A 12391-nucleotide genomic window follows, 5' to 3' on the forward strand; every position below is an offset into this window, starting at 1 on the left:
CTCTCGGGTTTAGCATTTAAAGACAGTTGAAGGGCATATGGGAGCATTTTGTTGCTTTTTATCAAGACTCCATATCCCATAATAAGCAGAACAGATGGAAAACCTGAGAAGCTGAGGAACAATTGTTCCAAATGGAAACAAGATCAAGGTAGATTGATGTGTTCTAATTTGCCTGTCATCCTATCTGGTATCTTAGCACCATATTGTTTATGGAAACCATAATCAGACTTTTATATACCGTATGAATACGTGAGTGGTAACCATACTGGGGAAAGCCTGAATATGTACATGCCATCAGCGCCAACGTGGAGATGTTATATAAAGAAAACAATTAAATTTAAACATTATTTGAGTGGTATTGGAGACTAAATCATAGACACGTAGGGCTAGAAGGGACTTCGAGAGATCATCTAGTCCATTTCCTCCCCCCTCTCAACACACACACACTTCATAATACTTTCAGGGAAAGTATTCCAGACCTTGGCAAACACTGTGAGAGTAAATGTTTCTGCTGGCTTTATTTTTTTCCTTTTCATCATTTATTCTACTCCCACATTTTTTTTTCATCGTCACAGTCCAAAAAGGACAATACCCATGCTGGGACTGTAGGACAGATTTGCAAAATCTTTGGAATCACCATTATAAATCCATAGTGTGTCCTATGTTATAAATCCATAGTGTGTCCCAGTGCTGCATTGTTCACACATCTTCCCCGTGACTGCATTTTGCTAAGTATAGGCCTTTAGGAAGAAAACAAACAAACAAAAAAAGTTTTATTTGCCCAGTCGAATTCATTTTATTGCAAAGTGAAGACTGAGTTTGCTCAGTGCCAGAGCCGATCATGATCATAGATTATCCTAGAATTTCTTTGTAGTGGGGTATGATTTACAGCACTTCTTCAGTATGCTATCAGGAAATGGGCTCAGGCACAAGGGGGCTGTTAAAAGTGCTGTTTTTATTTGGCTATAATTCTAAGGGCTTGTCTACACTTAAAGCGCTGTGGTAGCGCAGCTGCACCACTATAGCTTTTAGTGAAGACGCTACCTATGCCAACATGAGAGCTTCTCCCACCGGTGTAGGTACTCCAGCTCCCTGAAAGGCAGTGGCAGTAGCTATGTCAATGGGACAAATCTACACCAGGAGTTAGGTTGGTATAACTGTGCCGCTTAGGGGGGTGAATTTTTCATTCCCCCACCCTGAGAGACGTAGTTATACAAACATAAGTTTGTAGTGTAGACCAGGGCTAAGTTAGTGTATATGGTGTTATTGCTACAGTTTGGAAAGGGTCTATATAAGGTAAGGGTCTGTGTTTATCCCCATGTTCCTGGATAAATTCTTCCAAATTAATTTAACCCATCCTTAGTTAGGAAATACAATTGAAATATGGGAGAAATCTTCTAAGTGACTCTCAGTCTGTAGATTAGTTGAAAGACTGATCCAAGATGCACTAGAAGAATTTAGCCTTCTAAGGGTAAGATAGTTCCAGTGTCAAGCCGCACAGTGTATGTACAAAGAAATGCATTGTTAAACTACAGTGTGTATGTGCATACACACACACACACACACATTTTATTAATGACTCCAGTTGTTTTTCCATTATATTAATCAGTGGCTTGTGATGAAAGGAAAACAGGTCAGAAAGTCCAAGAAATTATTTTTGAAAAGAACTGTTTAAATACGCACACTTGAAATCTCATTTTATGATAAACAGTAATTGCAATCTTTCTGTGAGCTCTCAGTATTGCCTCTCTTTTCTTCAGCTAATTTAGACCATACTTACATACACTGCTATGTTTAAGCAAAACCCATTACCATGGTAACACTACAGCATGCTAAATATGGCTTATGGTGCCCAAAATTGCATTTGTATAAACTGTTAAAGTGAAAAATAGGGGAGAAAACACTTCATACAGTGTTTTATAAGCTAAAACAACTACTTCTATTCTAATGTTTTTGTTCTGTTAATTTCTCCACATAGATGAAGGTGTGAACCTATGATCTCTTTGTTGTTGTTTGTTTATGGTATTACCCACAATGAACTAGGCAAGAGTACATGATCCCTGTGCCTCTGACCTCACAATGTGAAGTGAGATATATAAACTAAGGCTCCATCTCAGCAATCATGTAGGCATGTTTGTATCTTGAAGCACATGAAGTCATTGGGACTACTCTGGTGCTTAAAGTTACACCCGTGTTTAAGTGCTTTGCTGTTCTGGGCTGAACAGAGGTAGGGGAAGGGGTAGAACTATTATCTTTATGAATATTACTTATTATTTTTATTAAAATGACACCTATGGGCTCCATCTAAGATCAGGACCTCTTTGTGGCAGGAACAGTACATACACATTATAAGACACAGATATATGAATTGTATGTTTTAATTTAAAAAAATCTCTAATTACCAAGCCTTTTCATTTGCCTTTCAGTGAGAGCTGGAACCTGAAAATGCAATAATACATTTAAAATACACGAATAGTGAAAGCTTTCATTTTGTTCATTTTTCAGTTACAATCTGCTTTTGATTAGTATCGGTAACTGTTCTGTTGCCAAATGTTGATAAGGTGCAAGAAATTACCTTGCAAAGTAATCATGCTGCCCACATGGACTCAGCAGCTTGTCAAGTGATAGAACCATGCCTGCAGGGTATAAAAAATAGTTATATCATCTGACATTTATATAAGATTATTAAGCCTAAAGGATCGCAAGCCATGATTCCAGTTCTGCAAACACTTATGCACATGCATTGGCTTAAAATGTGCTGCTGTTGAACATGCTGTGGGATCTGGTTGTTGTTTGTTGTAGGGGATATGTTTTTGTTTATTTATATTGCAATAGCTCTTTTAGGAGCTGCATTTGGGAACCAGGGCCCTGTTGTGCTAGGCACTATCCAAATGCCAAATAAAAAGATCATTTCTGTCCCAAAGACCTTACAACCTATGTCACATCTGAAAGACAACACTTCTGGCAGCACAGCATTGAAACACTGCTTTGGTGCTGCTGAGAGGGAAGAGTGACACCTACTGAATTGTCAGCCTTTCTGCAGCACCCTGGATTTCTTCTGGGGGCTCTCCCATCCTATGCTAACAGGCCCAACCTTGCTTAACATGTGATATAGAATAAGAAGCTTAGGACCTGATTCTCTATTACATTAGGGTCCGTTTACACCTACCTCAGACTGCCCGAATACTGTAAAGGAGGCTTAGCTTAAACAAGACTAAAGGTTGTAACGTTTACATTTCTTTAGCATTTCAATAAGCATTTTATTCCTAGCTCAGTAAATCAGAGACACTGCTAAAATGATTATGATGAGCCAGATTCTGCTGCCCTTATATCAAGTAGGACTTTATTCTATGAGTTGTCCCTGTGGCATTAATTGCAATATAAGACCATCTTGGTAAGAAGAAGAGATCAGAATCTGGACCTGAATGAGAAAAAAGCAATTGAATTTAAGTGGCCATGACACAGTTCATGTTTTCCATTGCATTTTGGAAGTTGTTGTAAGGTGAGTGGGAGAGCTGTTGGTCATGGGAATTGCATGTACTTGAAATTATGATGAGATAATATAGGGAGATATGCATTTTCTCACATGGAGGAGTAACTGTGCTGCCAACGTAACAGCTCCTAATTTATACATGTCAGAGAGCATCCAGGCTTCCTGGAGTGGCTTAGACCTTCCTGATTTTAACTTTCCTGAAAAAGGACAAATAGCTCATGTTTGAGGAATGAGGCATGGAAAAAGGCAAAGAGGGAGAAATATTACTTCAAAGATATTCCATAAAACATTACAGCTAATAAATAATGAACAAAAAAGCAAAGTTAGAGGAAAAGGAATTGAGATGACACAGCAATGTAAGAATTGATGCCAGGTATTCTTTGGGAAAAAATGAGAGCGCGAGAGAAATAAGAAAGAAGCCAGCAACAGGAATTTGTGGATGAAATAAGGACATCAGGGAAATCATCCCTGACCGGGTCTTTTGCGGGTGTCTCTGTAGTACTGCCAGATTCAACACTGGATTCATTATCAGAACACTGATACATACAGCCAAATGAAGAGGATTGCAGAGATTATGCTGGCTGAGTGTTAGACTTGATATATGCTTGTTTATGAAAACTGGTGACATCTGAAAGGGACACATGGCCAAAGCCTCCATGTTCTCATAACTGGCTAAATTCCAGCAGCAATTTTCCTGGATTCAGCAGCACTATCGTGTGGCAGACAAAGTTCTGTGACAGGTTCATTTACATTTTAAAATGTAGGTTTTTAATACATTAAATCTGCAGATGAATATTACTATCTGCCCTGTAGCAGATTTATTATTATTTATTTGGATATTTAATTCAATTTATTTTATATTGCTCCTTCCTGCCATTCTCAGTTTTCATTATGCTTTTGCATACTTTCGTAAAGACAATGCACAGCTGCATCATAGCTGTTACACCTGGAAGACAATTGGAAAGTGAAGCTGGTATAAAATGTGATTCCTTGCTTGTTAATTGGAATTCCATGCTGGGAGAAAATTACACCTGGCCCCTGGGCTCTGCAATGGCTGCCAGTAAATTGCCAGGTGGATTTCAAGTTACTGATGTTAACCTATAAAGTCCTGAATGGTTTGGTATCTGCTTATTTAAGGGGTTGTCCCTTCCAGTGCCAGACAGCTTGAGTAGGAGTTCCTTACTATAAAGGGGAGTCAGCAGTGTGTTCTATGTGGGGGGTCCTCAGCTTTGGAACTCCTTCTTCCCATTGGTCAGCCGGAGGCCAGATTTGTTAACCATTCAGGTGTGTTCTGTGTCTGTATTTTCCCCAGACTTTTGGGAAGGATGTGGACTGAAGGTTATAGGGAGTAGGTGACTATTTATTGGTGACATGAGAATAAATCTTTCCATTATATTTTATACGTTAAGTTATGGGATGGGTGCCCAGTGCATAGGATGGTTGACTAGAAAGATATTCATACATCTAAATAAATAGAACATCATGGAAGTGGCCAGAATAGTTAGAGCTTTTGGTACCTAGAAAGGCAGTAGGGGAATGTGACATATGCACATTAGCTTGGAGATTCTGCAAAATGATCAGCAGTGAAATGGTTGGCAATGCTGGCATTTAAACTATCAAATTTAACCCCCCATTGAGGTGAATGGGGCCATGTCTCTCAGGGTATGTCTTCACTGCAGAGTTTACCCAGGTAAAGATATGGGTGACCGAGTTAGCCATGCACACTTGCAAGTGTCCACACTCTTAAGACACTTCTCATACCCATATAGCCACATCCACACTAATGCTGCCATAGCTTGAGGTAGGCACTGGGATTTCTGGGTGCATAGTCATGGTGCTTAGAACTGCATTAAGTTGAGCTGCTCTAGGAATTGTTTTGTGGTGTATAGTGGGACAACTTGTCTGTTCTTCCTGGGCAGCTGTGTGGAAGTGTTCTTAGCCTGTAAAAAGAGTCAACTAAAGTTCTTTCGGATCTTGCTTGCTCCTCACTTCTGTCTGCAACCTCTGCTGGCGATGAAGCAGGTGCTGGTGCTGGGCTTGGCTGTTCGCTGGCCATCAGGCTAAGCAGCTGCTCAAAGAGTTTATTTGCTTCCTACTGTTGGTCATGATGCCTCCTTGCCCTGTCATGCACAAAGTAGTCTGACACTAGTCTGGCATTTCTTTCCTGTCCCTCATCTCCCTCTTCCTGTCCTGCTCCAACAGCTGCCTCTGGACTTCTAGCTGCAGATCTGACCTGTGGCCAATGTCACTGAACATGTCCTGAAGCAGGTCGTCCCTGACCCTTTCCTTTCCTCCTCTGGTTCAGGCGCCTCTTTCCAAGAGGCATGGGGTGGCTTCCTTGGTCCAAAAGCAGCAGAAGTTGCTGCAAAGGCAACAAAGACCACTTTTTTTTTTATCCAGGGAAAGAAAGACAAAAGTTTGTCCCATTTAACATTCCAAGTGACAGTAAGGCCACAAATTGGTACTTTGATCCCCTTGGAATGTTTTTATTTCGTCCCTAAACGCTTGTCTGCTCCACGGTAGCTGAATCAGAGGTCACTAGCCCACCAAGAATATAGTAAATATTTTATGTGTCTCTTGGAAAAATATCAAGAAATGATTTTTTTTTTTTTTACTGGTGTGTGTTTGTGTGTTTGTTTTGGGACCCACCGGCAAGGGAACTTTTACCAGGATGCTCTTAACAGTAGTTGGTGCAGTGGTGACATTGGAGTTAGATGTCCTCTTACCTGTCTGTGGCTCTGATATTGCTTCCTCTCTGGTCTGTTCCCTGGCCCCTTGGATTCCTAGATTCCAGGCTGAGGACATCTTGCAGCCTCCATGCCTGCATGGTTTGCTGTAGCTTCAGGATCTGTTCTAGCTTTGCTGGTTCCTCTGCTGCCAGGGTCTCTTGCTGCTCTGCTAATTCCTCCCTCTGTCCAAAAATAAGACCATTTAGTCTCAAAAGCCCATCATGCATGACACTGGGCTCTGTGTTGGAGACAGTGTCAAGCACTTGATCAAATTCCTTGTAGTAGGGGTGGGTTAAAAGTTAGGATTTGTATATATAGTGAGTGAGTTTGTGGCAAGCTGGGGTGTAAATCTACATTGCTCTAGCATGCCAAGGACTAAATGTCCTTATGGACCCTGCTGCCAGGCACTAAAAGTATTTGAAACAGTGGTATGCAAAGTGCAGGAGGGTGCTATAGATTTACACCCCAGCTTGCCACATAATCACGGTAGAGACATGCCCTTCATTTTGAGACCTGCTGTTGCTGTTTGTTGCCTTGCGACACACACCCTTCAGGTTTTTAATGCTCTTCCTTCACTGAATTGTCATCCATTCAATCCCCTCCTCTGCCAGTCTCTTGGAGATGCTCTTGTACAGGTGACGATTTGGGATACAACGCTCAAATGTGGGTGCATGCTGAAGTCAGACCAGAGGTAGAGCTGACTGCAGAAACATGTCAGGTTAAAAGAACTTTCCCCAGGCCAACAGGGAGCCAATAGAGATCATATAAGCCCTGGAAGTCCTGTCTCCACAGCAAGGAGCCTGGAAGTCCTGAGTGCCCTAGAGGGGGCACTCTCAAAGAGGTGTTTGGGTCTTCCAGGCTCCTGCCATAGACTCTGGATCCTGGAAGTCCTGGGACAGGCTTCCAGTGTCTGTGGCTTCAGGGTAGTCCTGCCATGAGGACTGCCTCAGAACTGGGGATCCCAGGGCTTCCAAACTCCTCGACTAGCCACTTCCCTGGGCTGTCTGACTCCTGCAGCCTGGAAAACCAGCTGACTTGAGAGTTGGGCAGCCTGGGAAGCCAGCTGGATAGGGAATGTGGGAACCACGAGGTCCCTAGCCACAAGGCTGTCTGCACTGCGGACTTCCCTGAAGCCACAGAACCTGGAATCCTCTTAGTGAAATAGATGTGATTCTTGTCAGTTTGATGGCCGTCTACAACTGAATAGCAGTGGTGAAACTGACAGTCATGTCATGTCAATTTCAGTCAGCAGCTGTCGGGCCTGAGGAACTTATTTCATTGTGGAAAAACCATATGGTGCTGTTTCCTAAACACTTTTTTTTTATATATAATTTACAGTTCATGGGGGATTTCCAAAAGTCTAAATTTTTCATGAACCAAAATTTCTGAGTTTTGTCCTGCTCTAACCACAGATCCACCAGAACCTTGGTGTGCACCTGTGTCCAACTAACAGCATACAGTGATAAGGCGCTATTGTTCTAGTACTGTTTGAGCTGTGCAGAAATGCAGCAGGCTGCGCAGAAGAATATATTAATACCTAGCTCTCATGTAGCACTTTCATCTCTAGACCTCAAAGCACTTTGCAAGGGAAGCCAGTATTGTTATCCCCATTTTACAGATGGGTAAACTGAGGCACAGAACAAGATATGATTGCCCAACATCACCTAGTAGTGGACCGGTGCCAGAGTCAGAAATTGAACCCAGGACTCTTGAGACCCAGTCCATTACACTATCTTGAACACTGCCCAATTGCATATAAATTGGCAGGTGACTTCTCGTGCAAAGAAAATGAATGAGGCAGAAGAGCAGGAAAATATAGCCTGCAGGGAATCATGGGAAGGCATTGGAGGACTATCAGAACTCAAGTTCTGTAACCTGGACTTCATCCTGCATCCACACTGCAAGGTGGGGTGGATTAGAGCCCATGTTGAAGCAAAATCCTAGCTCCAGCCCAGCATTTCTCAAATGTGGCCACTAGAGGCTTTTCTTGCTGCCACAGCCTCCTATGTGGTGATTGGGAGATGGGAGCAAAGAAGCAGCCCCTCCTCTGGGGCTGCCAGGAGGAGTTGGGCCCTGCCCTCTTCTGGAGCCGAAAACACCAGAGGAGCAGACAGCCAGTGTGAGTTTCCCCACCTTCCCAGGGGTTGTGGGGCTCAGGCTTCTAGCTTCAGCCCTGGACCCTGATGGGCGGCAGTGGGCTCCAGCCACGGGCTCTGACCGTGGGACTTTGGGCTCCGGGCTTTGGCTGTGCAGCAGCGAACTCCATTCCTCGGCCACAGGACTCCAACCCCAGGCTCACCACCCCACTCATCACCACTGGACCTGCTGCCTCCCCCAGGCTCACTACTCGTCTCATCGCCCCTGCTGCCTCTTTACCCACCTCTCCATCCAAGGCTTAATTTGTCCCCCGGCTTGCCAGGGCTGAGTAAGTCTGCTGTGAAAAGTGATATTTGTGTGTTTGTAAATATCACTTTTCACTGCCTCCCAGCTAGCAAACAAGTCTGGTGCTGTGAAAAGTGATATTAACAAACACAAATATCAGGATTCACAGAAAAAGACTTACTAGCTAGCAAGTCTAGAAAAAATATAACCAAAAAAGCAAAAGAAACAAGAATAAAAAAATTCAAGAACATGCAAAGCACCTTATTTTCGTTTCTATTCTGTTTAGATCCAGTAAAGAATAGAGACAATTGTATGTTATTTTTATTATGGAGTCTGCAAAAAATAAAAAACCCCAACCCTATAAATTAAATTCCTGATTTGGATATGCATATGTGCATGTTTATTTGTTTTTCCTAAAGTTAATTAAGTACTTCAGGAAAAATTGTCTGGGTGGCCACCAGCAAGAGTTAGAAAACTAAAATGGCCACAGTCTGAGTCCGCCAAAAAAATTGTGCGAACCCCTAACCTATTTCCCCAGCTCTGTAAGCAAGCCTGGATTCAAAATGTGTATAAACATGGGTGAAAGATTTTTCTATGTGGATGATAGGCGGTTTTGGACTAAAACCCAAGTAAGAGCCTGGGTTAATGCTGCCATGAACTCTGCACCCTCAGAACTATTTTTGCAGGGTGGCTACAGAGTTTTACACAGTGCCTACAGATTCAACCACATCATCAGTTACTCTCTGTTCACCTTTTCAGGGTATTCCACACAGCCACAAGGGCTAGAAACATTCTTTTCTAATGAAAACTGAGATTCTGGAAAATGATTGTGTAGCAAGGGATAGATCCTGTGGCAAACATTGCAGCTAGAGCACAGCATTGTGCTTTGGGGGCATGTATATAAGGTATGCTCAGAAAGAGTTTATAGCAGTGATGCATAAAAATAAAACATGCTTTCTCCAACTCAAACCTACTGTCAGGAACCTCCACTGTATAAAACAGGCATACTTTTATCCATGGCATGGAGGTAATGATCCTAGTCAACATTTTTCTGTGTAACTCATCATGTGTGAAGTGGGACTGGAGGCATGAGGGATTGTGTTCTTAGCCATTCCCTCTGCAAACTATGCTTCCTTGTCTCAGCACTTTATTGGATTCTAAATTCCTGAAAGAGAACTTATTTCATTTAACCATTGAGCAACTGGCCCACACATTGGTGAAATTAATGAATTATTAATAGAAAGCAGAGCTTAATTAGGAGGCCTGCAGTTCCAGCATTCCCAACTGTGCTTAATTTCTTTAACAATTTATGATGGGTTTTCCAGCTCTTTGGCTTTGATTGTGCTGAACTCATTTCTTCTTATTCCTCCCTTCCAAATGTCCTGAAAAACTAGCCAAAGAAGCACCTACAGATGAATTCCTTCAGCGTGGCCCCTGAGAAATATAAGCTAGCTGCAGTGGGGTCTGCAAAAATTGTAAGTGCATGAGTGCAGCATAAATGCTCCTAACTAGTATTCTGTAGGGTGGTGTGCTACTCTCTGGCAGTCTAAAGGGCACAGATCAAAACTCTGGCATGCTTCAATGGGCATAATGGAATTTTTTATGAGCCTAATAGTTCTAAATGGGATACACAGTGCCTTCAGCAAGCTGTATCACCCCAGAGATCGCTTTGGGGGGCATTGTGATTAGAGACTCACCTGTGGGGCCCAATTCCCTCTCTATGCCAGAGGGTACCTGGGTGTTGGGTGCCCCAGTGCACTTTGTGCCTTTGAAATATTTGAAATTTTTAAATTGTAACATCTGTGAATTTCTGGTAGATTTTCATTATTGGCCAGGGCTGGTGCAAGGACGTTTCGCGCCGTAGGGGAAACTTCCACCTTGCGCCACCCCCACCCCCAGCTAATCCTGCCCGCTGCCCCTCCGAGGCAGTTAACCACACCCACCCACCCCTCCCAGTAGAGGAGCCCTACCCCCCTGCGGCAGCTAACCCGGGGAACCCCCCCCCAGCAGCTACCCCCCCTGCAGCTAACCCCACCCAGTGAGTCCCCCTCCATGACAGCTAACCCCACCCGGGGAGCCCTGCCCCCTTCCACGACAGCTAAGGGGGGAGCGCCCCCCTCAAAGAAGCTAACCCTGCCCCCTCTGCGGCAGCTAACACCACCCAGGGAGCCCTCCCCAGCTCTCCTCCGCTGAGCACACCGGCACCACTCTAATTCTCCTCCCCTCCCAGGCTTGCAGTGCTGTTTGGAGGAGACTTAGAGGGGGGACTGTGTGCTCAGCAGAGGAGGCAGAGTGGAGGTGATCTGGGGCGGGGTGCGGTTCCCCTGTGCACTCCCCTCCCCGTTACTGCGGGCAGCCCTCCCTGTGCTCCCCTGCCCCAGCTCACCTCCACTCCACCTCCTCCCTGGAGCGGGCTTTTAGACACCCTCTACCACTAGGCCCCCTAGGCAGCAGCCTAGTTTGCCTAGTGGTTGCACCAGCCCTGAGAGTGGCCTTGTGTACTCAGTCTGAAAAGGGAGGAAGTGCACCTAAAATGGGTGGCTGCAGTTATAAATATCCCTTCGGGTTTTCCTGTTCACCAAGAATATTACCCCTCCCAACATATGGCTGTGCATTTCTGAACAAAAAGGGTGACATTTTTATATATTTGAAATTTCACCTATGTCCTGTGTAGTTTGGAAGAAAAGACTTAGTTTTGCAAATTGCCCACTTGTTATCTGTGTGTATCTCCAGAAATAACACACAGCCTGTTTATTTTTGAAAAGGGAAACTGCTGGGCTGCTCTCCGTTAATATATATGTTTGGTTTGTGAAAGCAACATTTGCAGGTTTGATAAGTGGTCTCCTTCCTACCTTTCTTCCTTGTCTATGACTTCTGTAATCAATAAGCTTACAAGTGTGTACTTAGTGGGAAAAGTTGCTACAAGTTCACAGGACTTAGTCTAGTCATACCCAGTGCCTGACAGATCTCTGCCTTAGAAATCTCTCTAACCTCTTTGATGGGGCCAGGTGGAAGATTCAGAAAGCTGTGTAGTATGTGGGTGTTTTCAAACTGATAAGTATTAAGACAAGAAAGATCAATTTTTGGTTGAAAATTGGGTTTTCTTATTTTTGAAACTTTTTTTATTTTTATAAAGAATCTAGACTAGTTAGAGCTTCCTTTTGAAATCAATCTTCTTTTTCATTAGAAAATACTTTCTTTGGAATGGGAAATGAACCTCAGTGCTGGGATTTTCAAACGGGACTAAAAGTTTTAGAAACTTAAATCCCAGTGAATTACAATGGCATGTGGGTGCCTAATTGCCCTTTCTGCTTTTTAAAATCTCAGAAGATTAAAAATTAACATCTATTCATTTTCCATTAGATTTTAAATAAAGTCTTTAGGCTTCACCCTATGCAACGAAGGAGGCATATACCCCAAGAAAAATATTTCACTTTTCCTTTTCCCTTAGTCCGTTCTCTTTCCTGGTTTTGATCAGAAAAGTCAGTAGACTGCAACAGCACTGGGCCACGTTTTGGACTTTGAATCAGAACTTTTGGAGAAGGTGTGTCCATGGGTGAAGGTGGACTGCTGGTACTCCACATTACTCCAGTGTAACTGAGAGAAAAATTTGGTACATTGATTGTGATACAGTACTTAGAACTGTTTCAAACAATTTTAAGGTTTTGGGGACTATCTATCCTACTAAGAAGCAAAGAAGTCCATACGTAGCATCTCCATTTTTAGGGTTATTTAATTGTTTGTAAAGCTGCAACTACAAGTACCTGTGGGGTATGTAGTTATGTGG

Source organism: Gopherus flavomarginatus, chromosome 3, assembly GCF_025201925.1.
Source record: "Gopherus flavomarginatus isolate rGopFla2 chromosome 3, rGopFla2.mat.asm, whole genome shotgun sequence".
Lineage (NCBI taxonomy): Eukaryota > Metazoa > Chordata > Testudines > Testudinidae > Gopherus > Gopherus flavomarginatus.